The following is a 20,364-nucleotide window of genomic DNA, read 5'->3' as shown; positions in this document are numbered from 1 at the left end:
GTTGACTTTTCACTATGCGTACATATTTTGGCACATATATACACTCAATAGCTCTAGACCTAACTTCCCTTTCACCCCTCCTATAACTTTGTTCACTCAGGATACTGACAGTATTCAGAAGCTTCGCAGCATTCTGATTCTCGTCCTTAAGTATGTAACATTAAAAAACACAGTTATGGCCCGCTACCCACAACCTCTGTATTTTTTAAAACAACCTTCGTGGGGCTAAAGGCCTAATTCTTCTATTTTTATAATAACTATCACACATTCATCTTTCTATGACCCTTTCTATCAATCTTCTGCCAAAATAGTTACACATTTCTTGCATACGTTCGAGTTTTGAGCATGGCTCACTCACTTATCTGATCTCATTGAGCGCTGCTGCCAAGACCTTATTCATATCAGCGTGGAGATATTTATTTTCCTCTGACAACCCGTACACCACCCTTAGCAACTTATATACCTTGTGTAAGTCTAACCTGCTACATATGTGGCGAATTGTTCTTGCTGTGTATGACTCGTATAGACACTCGTGAGCCTCCTGTTGTTGATCAATAATTTTATGTCTGTAACCAAGGTTATAATAGTTACGTTTAACACATGTGTTCACAACAGTTGCCGCAAAACCTTTAGCAAGCCATATAGCATCATAGGGGACTCCCGGAGTTTCCTTTTTAAAATCTGTGCTATTAGAAGGTGCAAACACATTCTTTATGCAGCTCTTTGTTCTGGCTCATAATATTTTCAGACTGTTTGGAACAACATAAGCAGTAAAAATGTACATTGTTAACCTTTGGTGCCGGCCTCTCTAGTGCATCTCTTTTTGCTGATGCTTTCTACAGTTCAAACAGAAAGAAAGACAAACTTAGTTAAAAGTATGATATCAGCAAGTACACGTATAGTGTCTATAGGTTTTTTTTTACTACCCTTGTCATTTTCGCTGCACTCAGTGGAAATCTTGGGAGTCGGATAGGTCCATTGGTGCATAAGTGGCATTGGAGTTTACACTTGACGGCTGTATGACGACTGCCTCTAGATCAGGGTCCTCCTGAGAGCCCTTATCTTCATAGACCGGCGACTTTGGTGGTGCTATAGCTTCTTCATCATCCTCAGTGTTGAGGAAATTGATTCCAACATTTAATTTGCCTTTCAAGTCTTCGCTACCTCTGCTGTCAGCCTTAATGGAGGATATCACTTGTGCCAAATCCTTGAGGCTGAGCTTTTCAAGCCGAGGGCATAAGTCCTCTTGAAATCCTGCAACGTCAGAACCCCCATCTTTAGGGGAAGCTGGCTGTGCATTCTCATCCATCACAAAAGGTGTTAGGGTACAATAATATCTATTATTAGTGTTCAGGGCACCTGAGAAGGTGGCTTTTTTGGTGAGAGGATTGTATCTCTTCATAATGCCCTGACAATCTATTTCAGCTATGGCTCATGATTTGGCATATGGCTCTAGCAGGATCTTTATATGTATTCTACATTTCAAAAAGGCATACTCCTCAACAACCCATATCGGTCACCTGCTCTCCTTGACAGCCCTGATACGTTGAGGGGTTACGCATAACGCTAACCACATGACATGATCATTGCAACATTTAATCAACCTCCTTTTCAGATTAGCCAGCAGTGTGGAGGTTTGGTCTTACATTTCCACTGCTCTTCCCTGTGAGTAGACACCCTGCAGCCGCAAGGTCCTGACAGTCTGACATGCCCAGACTTGTCCTCTTAGGTGCAGAAACATGGCACACACCAGCAAGGCCCCCATTTTACACAGTCCATAGCCCTAGACACTGTGGCTAGGAACCTGCCATGTGACTGACACAGGATCACATGATCTCACAACCCACGTGACACACCTACAGCTATGTCAGTTCCGGGGCGGGCTTTCAAGTCCCAGTAACTTATGTGATGTCATTTCTAGTGGACGAGACAACTGTCACTTTCCAGTTTGATGAGGAAAGGTATCCCTTTATTCTACTGACACTGTTTGCAATTTGCAAATGTGTAGCAAGGCAACTACCTCATTAATATTCATGAGGCATGTCGCAATGGCCGCACTCCTTAAAGGAAAACAGGCTGTATTTAAAGAATAAAAACAAAACATTTCAGTTTCATTTTTTTAAGAGTAGGCAGTGGTCCATCAGACCACTGCCTGCTCTGAAGACATTTTAGCACCTCGATTGACAAAGAAGGTGGGGTCCCTTGGGAGCCCCTTCCTATTTGCGAATGGGTTACCATCAGTTTGAAATTTGGGGTAACTGTGATTATTTTGTGACTGCATTCCCAGTTGCAAAACAATCATACATCCCCCTGCAACTCACTATTAGGGAGGGATGCCCTTGGCACACTCCTTCCTAAGGTGAGTTGCAAACCCTATTTTGCCGTCTGGGACCACAAAATAGTTTTTTACTTCTGGCCCAAGATCTTATTCGTAGTTGGCGTCTATTAAGCAAAATGCAGTCACTGGTTGCAGCATGATGTGTGTAAGCAATTTGGAAGACAAAGGCCTGAAATACAAGCTTTTTATGAATATATCACTATTTACTACATCTGACAAATAATGATTGCCGCACATTCACCGTTTCTACATCCTCATTCGAATTTTTCACATTTTCAGGGCTATATTTTTCTGATATTAGGACTGTGTGACAATGCTACTCAAAGCTAAATTGTTTGTGCTCTGGCTCTAAGATGGTACTGGGAGAATTGGTTTCACCTAATTGGTCCATTTAACTTTCAAATAAAAGCATAAAATGCACCAGTGGCATGGCAGATGGCTGTCATATTGACTGCAGTGTGTATTTATACCACATGTATGGCAAACATGTATGGCTACCAGAAGCACCACTAAGCTCAGGTTGGATTGCAGCATAAAGCTGCTTCAGCAAAATATGAAAAGGAAAAAGGAAAAAAAAACTATTGTTACATACTTTAATGTCACCACTAAAGTCTGACTTTTAAGCCCACATGGAAGGGAGCCTGTTATATAAAGAGTGCCACATTATATATCTAAAAGGTGTGGTCTCACAGTGAAAGAAGGCCACAGTGTATGCACAGTCACATTTTCTAAGGGCAGGCATCAGTGTGTGTTACACCTGTCAGCCTTTGGGTGGATTCCCCCAAACGTTTCACCTTTACCCTCCTATTTTTCTGAATTCATTTTTGCTGTCATTAGGACTATGGGGGTTATTACAACTTTGGAGGAGGTGTTAATCCGTCCCAAAAGTGACGGTAAAGTGACGGATATACCACCAGCTGTATTACGAGTTCCATAGGATATAATGGACTCGTAATACGGCTGGTGGTATATCCGTCACTTTACCATCACTTTTGGGACGGATTAACACCTCGTCCAAAGTTGTAATAACCCCCTATGTGCGCTTTATCACTGCTAACCAGTGATAAAGTGCATTTGCATACTCGCTAAAGTATAGTAAAATTCCTTTACACCTGATTGCCTTATTTAATTTACTTATAGGTCCCAACAAAAGTAGTATACCATGTACCCAGGGCCTGTAAATAAAATGCTACTAGTGGGCCTGCAGCACTTACTTTGCCAACCACTTATGTAGCCCCTTGTCCCAGGTCTGCTATTGCAGCCTGAATACAGGTTTAAACTGCCAATTTGTCTTGGTAAAATAAACCCCTGGCCAAACCTTAAACTACCCTTCATTACATTTCAGGCACTCCTAAACTATGACCTACATAATCCAAAGGGCAGGTTGCATTCTAATTAAAAGGTTGTGCATGCACTTTTACTTTTTAGATGTCCTGGTAGTGAAAAACCCCATAGTTCATTTTTCATTGCTGTGAGACCTATCTCTCCCTCAGGATGACATTGAGTTGCTCTGTTATACAACAGTTAACTTTTGATTGAGAACAGTTGAAGCATTGGTACTCGCAAACATTTTCCCAGGGCCCAAAATGTTTGGTCTGTGAAGTGTCTGAGGGCCGCTTTGATGCTAGCAAGGCTGCGGTCAGGGGTCTTGGAGGGCAGGGTGGTGGTAAAGTGGGTATAGGGAAAGAGAAGCATATATATCTGGTGGCTAAATTGCACAATTTGAAACCAAAAATGTGGGATTAATCTCAGCTTCCCCCTTAACCAATTTGTTTAATCCTAGGCAATTTCTTTTTTTCAATGTCCTCCTTTTTCTTTACTATTGCATATAGCAGGACTTCAAAATACATGACTTCAGTATGTGCATTGTATAAAACCTTCTCCTGTGTCTGATGTACTAAAGTGAAACTGTTCTGCATGTTAATGAAAGACACTTTTTAAATTCTAAAAATACACTTTAACTGCAAGATGGCTTTAAAAATTAATCTCTTCTTAAAGTTAAGCAGTGCAGGACATCCTAATCCCTTCCTTCTTTAACTTCAATTAACTTTCAAATAAATCTGTTTATTTAGCATTTTTGGATGCTAGTCCTGAGTTGAGAAAACAGCGGCCCAATGCTGTTGTTGACCAGGGGACAGCATGTAAAGGTCACAAGCACAGCATGCAGCCTCCAGGCCATACTTTGAGTATTACTGAGTTAAAGATTTCAGGCCTCATTACAACCCTGGCGGTCAAAGGCCGCCAGGGCTGTTTTGGAGGTTGTACCACCAACAGGCTGGCGGTACAAACTTGCTGCGGTCGCACCACCGGGACCGGCGTTTTCCTGCCACAGTGGTCCCAGCGGTTGTAATCCGCCAGGGCAGCGCTACCCAGGGGATTACGAATCCCCTTACCGCCATCCTTTCCATGGCAGTAGGAACCGCCATGGAAAGGCTTGGGGGAAGGGGAGTCGCGGGGTCCCTGGGGGCCCCTGCACTGCCCATGTCTTTGGCACAGCCCCACACTGCTTTTCACTGTCTGCACTGCATTTGGAGATGGCTCCCATGTTGCGGCCCACATCCCCACTGTGCCGGTGGGCAGAAACTCTGTTTCCACCCGCCGGCCCAGCAGGGATGTCGGAATGGGGACAGCGGGAGTGCGGCCGCAGGACGGTTACAAGCCGCCCACCAATGTTGTAATGAGGGCCTTCATGTTTTGTATCTATGAAATTGTAAGTAAAATTGCTCTTTAGTAGTAAAGTTGGGTTTGAAGTTACAATGTTGAAAATGCAAACTTTAGAAAGCTGGCATTTTCCTGCCCTAGCTATTTTGTACCTTCACCCTGTTCCTGGGTCACATGAAAAGGTGTAGCTGGCGGATGGACTTAATTATTTCTCTCTGATACCCTCACAATCGCTGGATTAGGTGTGGCTGGATGGGCCATCACTGGCAGGATTTTAGGGGGGGTGGGCACAGCCCTACTTGCAAAACAATAGGCTGTGCCCAGTCTTCACACAAAGAACTTCACACCACTTCATTGTTCAGGAAACCAGGCTGGAGCTAGGACAGGAGAGCCAGAAACTCTTGAGCACTTCAAAGAAAATCTCAGGAAGCTTATACTTCAAACAAGACACCAGGTATAAAAGAAAGACCCTTAGACCGACTATCTTCACTTTCTGGACCTTTGGAAGGACTCTCAGTGGTCCACCTGCTGCTGTGGCCTGCTGTATACTTCAGAAGACTGCTTTGCTGCAACTGGACTGATTGCTCTGCTGCCTAAAGCCTTCCTTGAACCCTCAGTGGCATTCCCTGCTGCTTGAGCCCTTGTCGTAGTTTGGACTCTGGGCAAGACTGCTGGTTCAAGCATGACAGTACTTATGTTTATAGGTGACTATGCCTATCCTACAACAAGTTGCAACTGTAGTCCCAAACCTTCCGGCTCACTAGCAGTACCTCACCAATAACCCAAACTGTTAGAGGTGATTTGTGGCAGCTGTTACGCATGGACTTAGAAGTATGACATCTCAAGGAGCCCTTCCATCTTGCGTTAGCATGGAAAGACATAAAGGCCCTCATTACAACCCTGGCGGTAGTTGTTAAAGTGGCGGTAATACCGCCAACAGGCCGGCGGAAAAAAATGGGATTACGACCACGGCGGAAACCGCCAACCGACAACATAGACAGCCACTTTAACACTCCGACCGCCATGGCGGTACAAACAAACAGTGCAGTGGTAACCGTCAACAGACAGGCAGAAAACAGTGTACCGCCCACCCTATCACAAGATGCCAATATGCCACCTTTTCCGGGGTGGAACCAAAGCGAACAAAAACATGGCTGAAACAGTACACAGAAGGGGAAATCACTCACCTCTCCACACCCCACGAGGAACCAGGACGCCATGGAGCCAGAACTGCAGATCCTGCCTGCGATGGTCTTCCTGCTCCTCTATCACAAGCTCCAGAGACGGCGGCGACGACCACGGTGGGTACTGCACCTACAACACAGGGGACGGGGGGAGGGAAAAGAGATTGACACACACACACGCAACACCCCCACCCTGACCCACAACACCATACACACAAATACATGCTGCAACTTTACATATGCACCCCCCAACCCCCCTTGAATAATGCAAGGACAAAAGGAATTGATTTGAACGATTGTAATCAATAAAAATCCAGTACTCAAAACTCTAAATACAGTATATACAATTATGTACACCAACTACACAAGTCCGGATAGTACACCAATCATTGTCCGTGGACCACTGGGCCAAAAATGCATAGACGAGGCCCACACTAGATACCTGACTCAAAACGGAGAGAACAATGGAGGGGCATCAGATGGAAAAGAAACAGGCACCTCAGTGGGAGGGGGGCACCTCAGCCTGATGAACGCACAATGCCACTGCTCCATGAGGTGGCTCCATGCCCATTGCTGTATCCTGGGGAGCGCAAAGCCACAGTCTCTCAAGTATTTTTCAGTGGGTGGGTTGCCCACTGCTTTATCCTGGGGAGTGCAAAGCCACAGTCTCTCAAGTGTCTCAAGTGGTGGGTTGCCCACTGCTTTATCCTGGGGAGTGCAAAGCCACAGTCTCTCAAGTGTCTCAAATGGGTGGGTTGCCACTGCTTTATCCTGGGGAGTGCAAAGCCACAGTCTCTCAAGTCTCTCCAGTGGGTGGGTTGCCCACTGCTTTATCCTGGGGAGTGCAAAGACACAGTCCCTCAAGCCTCTTCACTGGGTGGGTTGCCCACTGCTTTATCCTGGGGAGTGCAAAGCCACAGTCTCTCAAGTCTTTTCAGTGGGTGGGTTGCCCACTGCTTTATCCTGGGGAGTGCAAAGCCACAGTATCACAAGTGGATGTGTTCCTCCACTGGTTCTGGAGGGGGATTTGTGCCCAGAGTGTGTCATCCTGCCAAGGACTGAGGTAGTGGATGTGTTTCTCCACTGGTTCTGGAGGGGGCTTTGTGCCCAGAGTGCTTCATCCTGCCAAGGACAGAGGTAGTGGATGTATCTCTCCACTGGTTCTGGAGGGGGCTTGGTGCCCAGAGTGCGTCATCGGAGGAATGACCACTGGGGATGGCAGCCATATCTGCGGTGATGCCACTGGCTCAGGATGTTGCGGGCCGCTGGCGGGGCTGCTGGCGGTGCCTGCGGCGGTGACAGTCGCGGCGGTGCTGGCAGTGGGCTCTGTGGCGGCAGTGCTGGCGGTGGGCTCTGTGGCAGCAGGGCTGGCTGCGGGCACTGTGGCGGCGGTGCTGGCTGCGGGCTCTGTGGCAGCCGTGCTGGCTGCGGGCTCAATGACAGTGGTGCTGGCGGCGGGCTCTGTGGCGGCGGTGCTGGTGGTGGGCTCTGTGGCGGTACAGGTCACGGTCTTCTCCGCCGTACAGGTTGGCGTCGACATGGACAGAAGGTGTGACACTGGTCCCTCAGTCGGTGCCACCATTCCCTCTCCTGACCTGCCCTTTAGTTTCTGGCCCTTCCCCACCCTGGATGGTGGCGCAGCTGTCTTGCCACTATCACCTTTAGTTTTCCCTGAGTCCTTGGTGGCAGGAGTTTTCTGCTTCTCCCTCCGGGATGTGGGCAACTTTTTTAGTTTTGCAGGTGGTGGAATGTCCTTGCCCTCGCTCTGTGGCACACTGGCAGCCCTGATGGTTGGCGCACTCCAATAGCCCGCAGTTGCTGGCTCCACTGTGCCTGGGGAAGTGGTGGCTGAGGTGCTGGGTTGGGACCTGGAAAACCTGGCCCTAGGGGACAGACGAGGGGGTGTAGGGTAGAGATCAATATTAGCCAGGAAAAGTTTTTTAGACACACTTGGACGGGAAGATGGAGGGGGTTTGGGAGTGGAGGAAGAGGTAGTGGTTGTAGGAGGTATACGTCTGCTGAATTTGGGTGAAGGTGCATGGGCTGGAGGCTGTTGTGAGGTGGATGGCTGTTGGGTGGGTGTGTGCCTGCGTTTGTGTCGTTTGGGAGGAGGGCTCACAGACACACTGGTGGAGGACACAGGGGATGTGTGGATGGTAGTGGGGGTGGTGCAGGTGAGCGGTGTGTGGTGATGGGTGTCCTGGTGATGGAGGTAGTGGCTGAAGATGTAGAGCATGCAGGTGTGAGTGGAGACGAGACTGGGAGGGAGGAGGGAGACGTGGAGGAGGGGGACACAGTGGAGGCAGTGGATGTTGGTATGTCTGCATGGGTATGGTGCTTGTGTGAGTGCCTGTGGGATGTGTGGTGCTAATGTTTGCCTGAGCCACCCTTGTGTGTTGAGGTGTGTGCATGCTGGTCTAATGGTATGCTTGGGATAGGCTGAGGTACAGGGGATTGTGTCTGGGTGCAGGAAGTTGGAGGGGGTAGGCTGGACACAGGGACAATGGCTGCCATCAGTGCTGAAGCCAGAGCCTGAAATGCTCTCTGTTGGGCTGCTTGACAGAATGAATGCCCTCCAGGTATGCAATTGTTTGTTGCATATGCCTCTCAACACACTGGATCACTTTCAGAATGGTAGACTGCCCAACAGTGAGGGATCTCAGGAGGTCAATAGCCTCCTCACTGAGGGCAGCAGGGGTGACTGGGGCAGGGCCTGAGGTGCCTGGGGCGAAGGTGATGCCCACCCTCCTGGGTGAGCGGGCACGGGACACACGCTGAGGGGCTGCTGGGAGGGCAGTGCTGGTGGGGGGTGGCGGCTGTACCTGTTGATGCTGGGGGGCACAGAGGGGCCCACCACTGCAAGGGAGATCCCATCAAAGGAGGAGTCGCTGTCACTGCTGTTATCTCCTGTCACCGCCGTGGAGCTCCCCTCACCCTCTGTCCCACTGGTGGCTTCAGACTCTGCTGTTTCGCGCTCCAGGGCCAAGTGGGATGCAGCTCCCTCCCGCTCTGGTGCCACTGCTCCTCCGCCTGATGATGCTATTGCACACAAGAACAGGGAGACCACAAAAAGGGGGGGGAGACAGAAGAAAGACATGTTCAGTGCATGCAACACCACTACTGTTGGCGGACACTACAGACACAGCAGACCTCTGCACTACGCCATGCACTTATAGTTCCTAGATTATTCACAGGGCCATGGGGTACAAGGCCTATGCCCGCTTGCTGCACACATGGAAGTCACAGGAGCCTGACTAGGTGTAGATGGCACTAACCACTAGTGGGGTTGGGGTGCCACTGAGCCTGCCTCACAAGGGACCTTGCCTACCAAGCTTGCCCTGGCCTAGGGGAACACATTGGCCACCTCCCCTACCCAGACACCTCGTAATGCGCGCAGAGTCAGATGATTGTGACTGTACTCACCCCCTTGTGGCTGCTGTGATGCCCTCAATCGCCCATCCAACTCCGGATATGCCACCGCCAGGATCCGGAATATCAGGGGGGTCATGGTGCATGGTCCTCCGCAGCCTTCTTGCTCCAGCGGCGAATGTCCTCCCATCTTTTCCGGCAGTGGGTGCTCTGTCTGTGGTGGACCCCCAGGGCCCGGACGTCCTTGGCAATGGCACGCCAAATATCCTTCTTCTGGTGGGCGCTGACCTAGAGGATTAGTACAGGGGAAAAGGATACTCTTTACCCGTCCAGACCGTCATACTCATTGGCCCACGTTCCCACTCTTGCCCTGATGCACATACACTCACGGTCTGCTCATGCAGGCCTCAGTCCCCCCCACCCCATGCATCTTCCATCCACACCACTCCAAACAGGCATTGCCTATGCAGCATGCTCACAGTGTACTCACCTGTTTGTCTGGAGGACCGTAGAGCAGCGTGTACAGGGGAGGACCCCATCCACTAACTTCTCCAACTCCTCCAAAGTGAAGGCAGGGGCCCTTTCCCCAGACACATGAGCCATCGTCGCTTCCAGACCCAGGTCACAGCAGCACTTGCAGTGTAGGTCCTCTCCTGTCGAAGGTCAGGTATCAAGTGAGTGAAGAGACAGAAAATGTTGGTCACGTCTGCGGCGGTGCGTAACGTCACCGCTGGCGTACATCGTCATTGGCTCCTGGGACCCATTAACCAATGCAGGATTGCGCAGGGGTCTTCGACCGCCTACCGCGACGGTGTTGAACGCCAACGCAGTTACTTCATATCCCCTTGTCCCACCTTACAGGTAAGGCAGCCGCCATTTCAGGGTGCCACATGGCATTGATAATAACTGCGTCACACCTATCTAGGCCTTGCATACACACAGTAACAGGCACATTGTGGATTAATAAATGTGTGCAAATTACATTTTGTAATACCTCAGTGTTGGCTGACTCTCTGCTCGCTGTTCTCGTCCATAGGGCACATCCGCTGGGGCAGGCAATGAGATGGCAGCATCACCCAGTGTACAGACCGCTGGTGGACCTATCGACAATGGAAGAGAGACACGTAATAGTCACCTACAGACTTGATCGTACAACAATACATGAACTGTGTGCCCAGTTGGAGCCAGACCTGATGTCAGCTATCTGCCATCCCACAGGGATCCCCCCTCTAGTGCAGGTCCTGTCAGTACTCCATTTCCTGGCTAGTGGTTTTTTTCAAACAACAGTGGCCATTGCATCAGGGATGTCCCAGCCAATGTTCTCTAACGTGATGTCCAGGGTGTTGTCTGCCCTGCTGAAACACATGCGCAGCTACATCGTTTTCCCTCAGGTGGAGGATTTTCCTACAGTGAAAGGTGACTTCTATGCCCTGGGACTTATGCCCAACATCATGGTTGCCATTGACAGGACACATGTGGCCTTGGTACCCCCCCGCAGGAGTGAACAGGTGTACAGAAACCAGAAGAGCTACCATTCGATGAATGTGCAGATGGTGTGTTTAGCCGACCAGTACATCTCCAATGTGAATGCAAAGTTTCCTGGCTCAGTGCATGACGCTTACATTCTGAGGAATAGCAGCATCCCTTATGTGATAGGGCAACTCCAGAGGCACAATGTGTGGCTAATAGGTGAAGACAAGGACCCTATACCCTGTGAATAGGTGTCTGGGTATGGGGTTGTCCCTACGGGTTAGTGTGTGTCTAACAGTTGCCCCTCAATATTTTCAGGTGACTCTGGTTTCCCAAACCTGTCATGGCTACTGACCCCAGTGAGAAATCCCAGGACAAGGGCAGAGGAATGCTACAATGAGGCACATGGGCAAACAAGGAGGATAATAGAAAGAACCTTCGGCCTTCTGAAGGCCAGGTTCCAGTGCCTCCATATGACAGGTGGTTCTCTCTACTACTCACCAAAGAAGGTGTGCCAGATCATCGTGGCCTGCTGTATGCTGCACAACCTGGCTTTGCAATGACAGGTGCCTTTTCTGCAGGAGGATGGTCCAGCTGGAGGTCTTGTGGCAACTGTGGAGCCTGTGGACGGCGAAGAAGAGGAGGCAGAAGAAGAGGGTTTCGACAACAGAAACAACATTATCCAGCAATACGTCCAGTGAGACACAGGTAAGAAGATATCACTGCCTCCCACATCTCATACTATTGTTTTGTGATTGATGTGTGTTTATTTTTGTGCAAATAAGTGGAGGGGGTTGTAAAATAGTCAGGGGTGATGGTGGAGGAATGTCCATGGCAGAGTCCAGTCTATTTGTTTCACAGGTGCATTGTCCAAAGTAGCATAGGAAGTGGAGCAAGGGCAGTTGAAGGATGTACAGGGTGACAAAGTGGGACAGGAGGATGACATTCGGTGGGGTCTCATTTCCTGGCTGGGGTCAATGGTGACCAGGGTGGTGTTGATGGACTTGAGTTCCTCTCTGATCCCCAGATAGTGTTCCTCCTGCAGCCGCTGGGTCTCCTGAAAGTTGGCCAATACCGTTGCCATTGTCTCCTGGGAATGATGGTACGCTCCCATGATGTTGGAGAGGGCCTCATGTAGAGCGGGTTCCCTGGGCCTGTCCTCCCCCTGGCGCACAGCAGTCCTCCCAGTTCCCCTGTTTTCCTGTGCCTCTGTCCCCTGAACCATTTGCCCACTGCCACTGCCCCCAGGTCCCTTATCGTCCTGTGTTATTGGGGTTGCCTGGGTTCCCTGTAGTGGTGGACACACTATTGCTTGACGTGTCCTGGGGACAGACGGATGGGCCCGCTGGGTGGGTGCTGTGCTGGTGTTTCCTGAGGGGGAGGCTCTGTGGTGGCTTGTGCCAGTGTCCCGGGGTCCCAGGTGGGCCGGGCTGGTCATCTTGATCAAGTTGTGCAGAGCTGCTGTCATCACTGTGGGCCTCTTCTGTGGGTGGACTAGACATGTCTGGAACCTCCTGTCCGGTGACGTTGGGTAGGTGTGAGGAGGTCCAAGTTCTCGGGATCTGCACAATGCTGATAATGGGCCCACTTCCAGGCAACACCAAGTCAGATGCCGTTATGGCGCTGAACTTTGGAGGGGCCCGGGCGGGGGAAGGGGTAATCGGAAAGGAGCAGCCAGGAGGGAGATCTAGAAGGGAAGAGGTTAATGCAGAATATACAGTAATACAGTAAATGACTATGCAACAATGAATCACTTCCTCACAATGATCTTACTAATTTAAAATGCCAACCGAAGAAGCAAAATCCCTCTAAAGAAATTGTGGAATGAAGCTCTGCACCACTCTTACACCAGAGATCCAAGGAAAGTCACAGGACAACGTATATCATATAACAGGAACTCTATACTAAAATGAAAATCTCTCTAAATAGAACCTGCTTGTTTTATGAACATCAAACATAAATTGAAACTAGTGTTCTTCAATAACATGCACACAGCACAAAATTATTATGTAGTCCTTGTTTCTTAATGAGCTCACTCAACACAGTCCCAAAAAAGAAAATATGAAACAAAAAGGCATAATGTTGCTTTCTCTTTGCCAAGAAATAACATGCAAACTATATTAATATTGTGGCTTGAAATAGCGTGCTCACAGCGCAAGGAAATAACACAGTTTACTGAGCAAAAAATATATAAACAATTATGTAGCAGATTTCAAAGGCAACGACATAGAGAAATGGCTACTTTGAATCAGGGAGGAAAAAACAGCCGAGAGAAACGATGTTGCTAAGCAACACACTCGGTCTGTTTTAATTAAACAAAGACTCCGAATACAGAGTTCACCGCGAGGGCAGGAAGGCCCAGAAAGGAAATCTCTCACCGCCGCGAGCCGGCCGCTCGCAAAGCAAAGGCAAACCAAAACAGGTCCAGACAGCAGCGAGGGAAGACACCAGCTCCTCGCAGGTGTTCAGAATAGTAAGCGTCGGTTAGAGGGGTGTGGCAGGTATTTATAGCCTGACCACACCCAAAATGCCTGTCATCAGGAAAGCTGGGAAATGAAGTCCTCCCTTATTTCCTGATAGTTTACATTGGTGTCCATGGTTAATGGTGAGAGCAATGAAGCCACCAATGGCCCAATCGTCTGGGCAGGTTACCTTTGCCGCAAAGGGGTCGCGGCTTCACAGAAATGGTAGCTGTGGAAGTGAAAAATGAGCGGTTGCGCCCGCGTGCCGCCGGGGTTCTGACAGTAGGGGTCCTACAGGGGTGTAAAGGCATGATTATTGCATCTGTGTGTGCCATTGTGTGCAATGGGTGAGTGACCCTGTACTCCAGTGCTTGCATTCTTGTCTAGGTCCTTGTGTGATATTTGATTGGGGGTCTGTGTGGGTATTTGTTGTGGACATGCTTTGGTGATGGGTGTCCATGCTTTGGTGTTGCATGCAGGGATTGGTGTTGGGATGAGTGGGTTGTGATAGTGGGACATATGTGAGGTGTTGGAGTGATGGGGGTGATTGTGGGGGTATGTGATGGCATGTAGGTAGGGTGGAGGATATTATAGTTAAGAGTTGCCTTACCAGAGTCTATTCCTCCTGCTACTCCTGCGAGGCCCTCAGGATGCAGTATAGCCAAGACCAGCTCCTCCCATGTTGTTAGTTGTGGGGGAGGAGGTGGGAGTCCACCGCCAGTCCTCTGAACTGCAATCTGGTGTCTTGAGACCACAGAACGCACCTTCCCCCGTAGGTCGTGCCACCTCTTCCTGATGTCATCCCGTGTTCTGGGGTGCTGTTCCACTGCATTGACCCTGTCGACGATTCTGTGCCATAGCTCCATCTTCCTAGCATTGGAGGTGTGCTGCACCTGTGATCCGAATAGCTGTGGCTCTACCCGGACGATTTCCTCCACCATGACCCTGAGCTCCTCCTGAGAGAACCTGGGGTGTCGTTGAGGTGCCATGATGTGGTGTGGGTGATGTGTGAGGTGGTGTCGGTTGTGATGTGTGAGGGGATGTGTTTGTGTGTGTTGTCTGAGGTGCGTGGATGTTGTGTGAGTGATAATGTTGTGTGCCTGTGGATGCTAGTGTTGTTTCTGGTGGTGTCTCTCTCTGGCCTTCTATCACAATTCTGGTTGTAAGGGTTTGTGGGTGATGTGTGTGTTTTATATTGGATTGGGTGTGTGGGAGTGGTGTGTGTATGTGTATTAGGTGTGTGTATTTCGAATTGTCCAATGTGGTTGTGTTTTGTAAATGTGTGTGTATTTTGAGCGCGGCGGTGTGTACCGCCAATGGAATACCGTGGTTGAAAGACCGCCGCTTGGATTCATGTGTTGTGATTGTGTGGGCGTATTCCTGTTGGCGTGACGGTGGAGGTTTTGTTATCGCCAGTTTATCACTGACCTTTGGTGTGGCAGACTTGTATGGGTGTCTGGATTTTGCCGGATTCTGAGCTGTGGGTCGTAATAGCTGTAGCGGTATTCCGCCGCCGCAGAGGTGTGTTGGCGGGCTTCTGCACGGCGGTAAGCGGGATTTACCACCAGGGTTGTAATGAGGGCCAAAGTGTATAATATGTCCTTGTACCCTATCATGATAGGCCTAACCTTCTACCTAGAGGAGAGCTGGGTATGTTAAACCTAATCTGTCACTGCCATGTCCCTGGAAGGAGCCCCCAACCCTGGTTACCTTGAAATGAGGTCTCGAGCTCAGGCTTCAGAAGAACACGAAGTCCGGGTCAGCGTCAAGGCGACGTGCAGCATTGATAGCAGTCGATTCCCTCTGATTATCTGTTTAAAGTGTGATGTATTTATGCAGATCTACTTGGACCCCTGACGTAGGTTGTTCCAAAACAATAGATAACATTGCATGCTTGGGACAATAATTTTGAATGTGAGCACCTACAGTTTGTTTGTCTTTGTAGCATGAGTTGACGCCTTAGCGCGGTGACACTGATAACATAACTCTAAACAAAAGGGACTAACTATAAACAAGGCGGCCATCTTAGAAGAATTAATTGAATAAATGGTCTAAGACAGAGCAAGCTAAGTAGGTTAAAAGTCACTAGGTGACGGGGACACGAGTCTGCAAGCCAAAGGCTAAGCAAACTCCTGTTATCCCATTAAAACAAACTAGGATTCACTACACCCTCCCCATTGCCGTAACAAGTATGACCCCATTACTGGACGCCACCGAAGGTGAGGGAATGCAAAAAGCTAAAAAACTGCTCTGGACTTAAAGCAAAGCATAGGTAAAATTAAATGTTTGAAAACATACTAAAGAGACTTAAAGTCAACCATGACAAGCACAGTAGGCCAAAGTAAAATCATACATTGGATGTTAGATAAAAAAATGTATCAATCATTGTGGCGTGGAACTATAGTCATGATCTTGAAGATTAACTCAGGAGTCCCCTGTTAAACAATCATCAAAAACTAAGGCCAAATCATCTGATGTAAGATCGATCACTTGGGCGGATGGATTCACGGACGAAAAGTACGCAGTAGTCTCATGTGCAGGTCCACCTCTGAGTGTTCATAAGTGGCCTTGCGGATCAGACTTAGGCCCTCATTCTGACCTTGGCGGTCGGCGGAGAGGCGGCGGTCGGACCGCGAACAGACCGGCGGTATTAAAAATGGCATTCTGACCGCGGCGGTCACCGCCGCGACCGACCGCCACTTCCCCACTCCGACAGCCACGGCGGTCATGACCGATGGGCTGGAGTCTGCGCACTCCGGTCCGGCGGTCGACCCAAGACCGCCAACGGTATCATGACCCTGCTTACCGCCGCGGTTTCTGGCGTTCGGGAACCGCCATGCGAACCATGGCGGTAGGCACTATCGGGGCCAGGGAATTCCTTCCCTGGCACTGATAGGGGTCTCCCCCACCCCCCACTGCCCCCCCGAGTCCTCCCCCCACACCCTCCACCCCCCTGCCACCCCCCAGAGGTGGTACGAACCCCCTCCCCACCCCCACCCCGACATGCACATACACGCACCCCGACATGCACACACCCCCAACATGCACATATACACACCCCCTACACACACACATACACAACGGGGACACATACCCGCACACATACATGCCGACATGCGCACCCGCCGAACTACACACATTGCCCATAGGCACAGCAGCACTCCCCGCCCGCATGCACGCACTCACACACCCCCTCTACACACTCACACGCACACCCCCATGCACGCACACATCACACAACACCCCCCCACCCCCTCCCCTCACGGACGATCAACTTACCTTGTGCGTTGGTCCTCCGGGAGGTGACAGGAGCCATGGGGAGGTGACCGCCAACAGAAGACCGCCAACAGAAGACCGCCACACAGAAATGTGGGTCGTAATTCTGTGGGCGGTGTTCTGCTGGCGTGGCGGTGGAGGTTGACCAGTCTCCACTTTCTCGCCGACCGCCAGTGTGGCTGCTGGCGGTTTTCCGGCGGAACACTCCCAGCGGTCAGAATGCGCACAGCGGCATACCGCCGCGGTCGGCGGTCTTCACCGCGGCGGTAACTCGGCGGTCTTGCGAAAAGACCGCCAAGGTCAGAATGACCGCCTTAGTCTCATGGGGCACGACCGTGTATGAACTCTCATCGTGTAAATCAGACGTTCTTGGTCCACAGGAGAAACTGGCAAGATGGCAAGACACACTGTTGGCAAATTTTCGAAGAAGCACCATACACAGCAAAAGACAGACTGCACACACCAGAGGCCGAAATGACAATGACCTATCCCACTCTAGTTCCTCCAACAAGGAAACATCGAAGATCTGAACTATGCCATCATGGAACAGTTGTGCTGGTGGCAGTGGTTCCATCACTGTGTGTAGCTGTAAAGAAACAAGCACTGCGAATCAGAAAAAATAGCAGTAGTATTCCGCCAAATAATGCCAAAATTAGAGGAAAGCCCCCAAACACACATGAAAAGAGTGAATGGATGGCAGACGGGATGACTCCGAAGATAGTCTGGAAGATGGACACTAATCCAGACCCGACAGCCTTAAAGAAATGGACAATCCCAGTAGAGCTCGAGACGTTGAATATTCTGGACACCAGCTCACCAAATTGCTTGGGGAAGTTGGTATTTTAAGGGATTGTTTCTCGACTGATGATCTCGCAATCTGGAGAACATACGTCTCTCTCACGGATGTCAATGCAACCTGTTTTTGAAACAGTAGGGCCTTTAGCCTACTCAACTTGTCATAATTTACATTAATAGTATTGTTGTGTAACCATTTTAGTTATAGCTCCATGCATGTTATTTTAACACACTAGGCCGCTGTGCACTTTAACCTGTTATTGTTACAATAACCATTTTTACGGTCTTGTTTTATTTCCGTCTATCAAACTGTTTTGCCTAGACCAGCACTCTGTTCTCAAACAAGACATTCTTGATTACTCCGTGTTTCTTCCAAGGCTACAGCACGGTACATCCCCGGTGAACGTGGTAGAAGTTTAGTCTCCAACATTCGGAGAAAACACACACCCGTACGTAGGGACATTTTCCCAGAACATCAGCTGTGTTGTTATAAAAACACTTCCTTGTCCCTTACAAGTTAGAGGGAGATTTCAGCCAGGGTACTACGACTGTATGCTAATTGCCGAATGCTTCGCTACAGATGCAGGCCTTTGCTCGGATATGAGGGTTGATGTCTTCCCAGAAGGGCAGAATTAGAGCTTAACATGCTGTGCTCTATTTTAGCCTAGGTAGGGATTAACTCATCGATAATAGTGACAATATGATAGCGTTGTTTTTATGCTTCATTCTTCTTGTAACAATTTTAATACGTCCTGGTTATTGCAGCTCACGCTTTGCTTTCTAAGGTGCAGTTGTTTTATTAAACTTATTATTGAAACATATACTGCTTCTGTTTGTCATTTATATATGAGACTAAATTGTAAGTGAGAGAACCGGATGAGACCTGAGTGACCTAGACTTCCCTGAGGAGCCCAGTATGTCATGTGCTCAGCTGCCCACTCATCCACATTCGTTGATGGGGATGAGGCACTGCTAGTTAGCGAGAGCAAAACCCGTATTGGAGCGACAGGTGTCACCCGCTGTGGGTTGAACTTAGTCTCCCACACCGCGGGTGATTCTGCAGCTCAAAATCCAGTAGTCTCATTAAAATAATGAGAGCCTACGAAACAGTATCAATGTGAGGCCACATTTCTGATACCTTTATCTCTTGTGTGGGGGGGAATAAAACATGTCCACAACACGTAATGACCTTACAGACCGAAATTGTGTAGGCAATGCCCGGTCGCATACCACAACAGCTTTGATCGCTCAGCACCACATAACTGCCATTGGAAAGTACATGAACTGCCGGTTGAATAAAAGAGACGGGAGTACCCTTCAGAAAACAGGCCAATTTTGTGACCCCCACATTGCAGAGGTCATGAAGGGACACCTGCTTGCAGATCATAGCATGACTAACTGTAGTCTCACATTTGCTTCCGCTAAGAAAGGCCTCTGTTTCGCTGTTCAGATATTTATAATCAAAAGGCAACTCCCCCTCTTCCTTAATATAGCTATCGCCCAAATGCTCATACTTGCCCACGGCAAGATATTTCAAGCATTTCCAAAAACGAAAGGTGGATGTGGGCAGATTAATAATGCCATGTATGAGCCAGCCAGTTGAAGGACTCTCTGCTATCGTAAAAGGTAATTTTTCCCAATTTTTCTATATGAAGCATGGTGAAACTAGTTTCCCTTTTAGCCATTATCTGTTGTTTCTCAGATAAATTAAAAGCAGCGACCAATTCACTACCGTTAAGTATCTACATGGAACTCGGCCATTTTTCAATGTTTGTAACGTCCAACCAAGCTGCATAATAGAATGCAGCTGACTTTGTCCATGGTATAAACGGGACATGTCTGACTGAATGATGTCAATCTTAGACGGCATTATGTTTGTGAGTGAATACATTCTGTTGGACAGGGTGTTCATGCCGTTATCAACAACCGCCAAAACCTTTTCTAAGTTTTCCTTATATATCTGCCTTAAACGTGCAGCAGCTTCTATCTGAGAAAGTTTCCATATCTCATCATACAAAGCATGTACAAATCTTTTAGAGTGCTGTTTCCTTGGATCTAACAGGAAGTCCTCTAAGTCTATAATTTCAGAAAGTGTGTTCAGGTGTTCTTTAACTGTGGCTAACGTGTTAGACTGTACCCATTGTTGACACAGTTTACCCACACTGTATGTAGTAACTATTCCCGTGTGTTGACCTGAGATGAAGTGAGGATCTGGCCGGCTAATCTTAAAACCCCCTGAGGAGTTTAAAAAACGAGCCTGTCATCCACTAGTGTCTATTGGCCAAACCAACCACCCGCTGGGACTGGAAAGTGAAGGATTATAGGTACCAGTCTGAACTTTTGCATCTAGCTCTTCTTCGGTGTTATTCAGGAAGAATTGCCAATCATTAAATTTAGACGGTGTGGGGATACTGGGCGTGTTCTTTTTTTTTTTTTTTGCTATCCCGAGGCAGGACATCTGTTAAACAATGTCATTTAAAAAAATCATTTGTACAAGAAACAGGTATGCACTAAACAAGGCTTCTCTACCCTGTGTTTGCCAATCTTGTGTCCCCCATACACTCTTCAAAACAAAATTGTTTTAAGACGGGAAACAAAGGCATCTGAATATATCAGTTCTGTGTCTGTTAGCAAAACATTTTTGAAGGAGGCAATTTGTAAAAATATGACTCAGAATTTCTTGTGTCATGCCCAGAAAAATAAGTGAATTTTTCTAAATAATTTTTTGGGCTCCCCACTGGTGGCGTGGAACAATGTTCCCACTGTGTGTAATTAAGTACAGGTCTATGTCTAGTTGCACGGTGCCCCA

Source organism: Pleurodeles waltl, chromosome 5 (assembly GCF_031143425.1).
Source record: "Pleurodeles waltl isolate 20211129_DDA chromosome 5, aPleWal1.hap1.20221129, whole genome shotgun sequence".
NCBI lineage: Eukaryota > Metazoa > Chordata > Amphibia > Caudata > Salamandridae > Pleurodeles > Pleurodeles waltl.
This window is presented reverse-complemented; position numbering follows the sequence as displayed.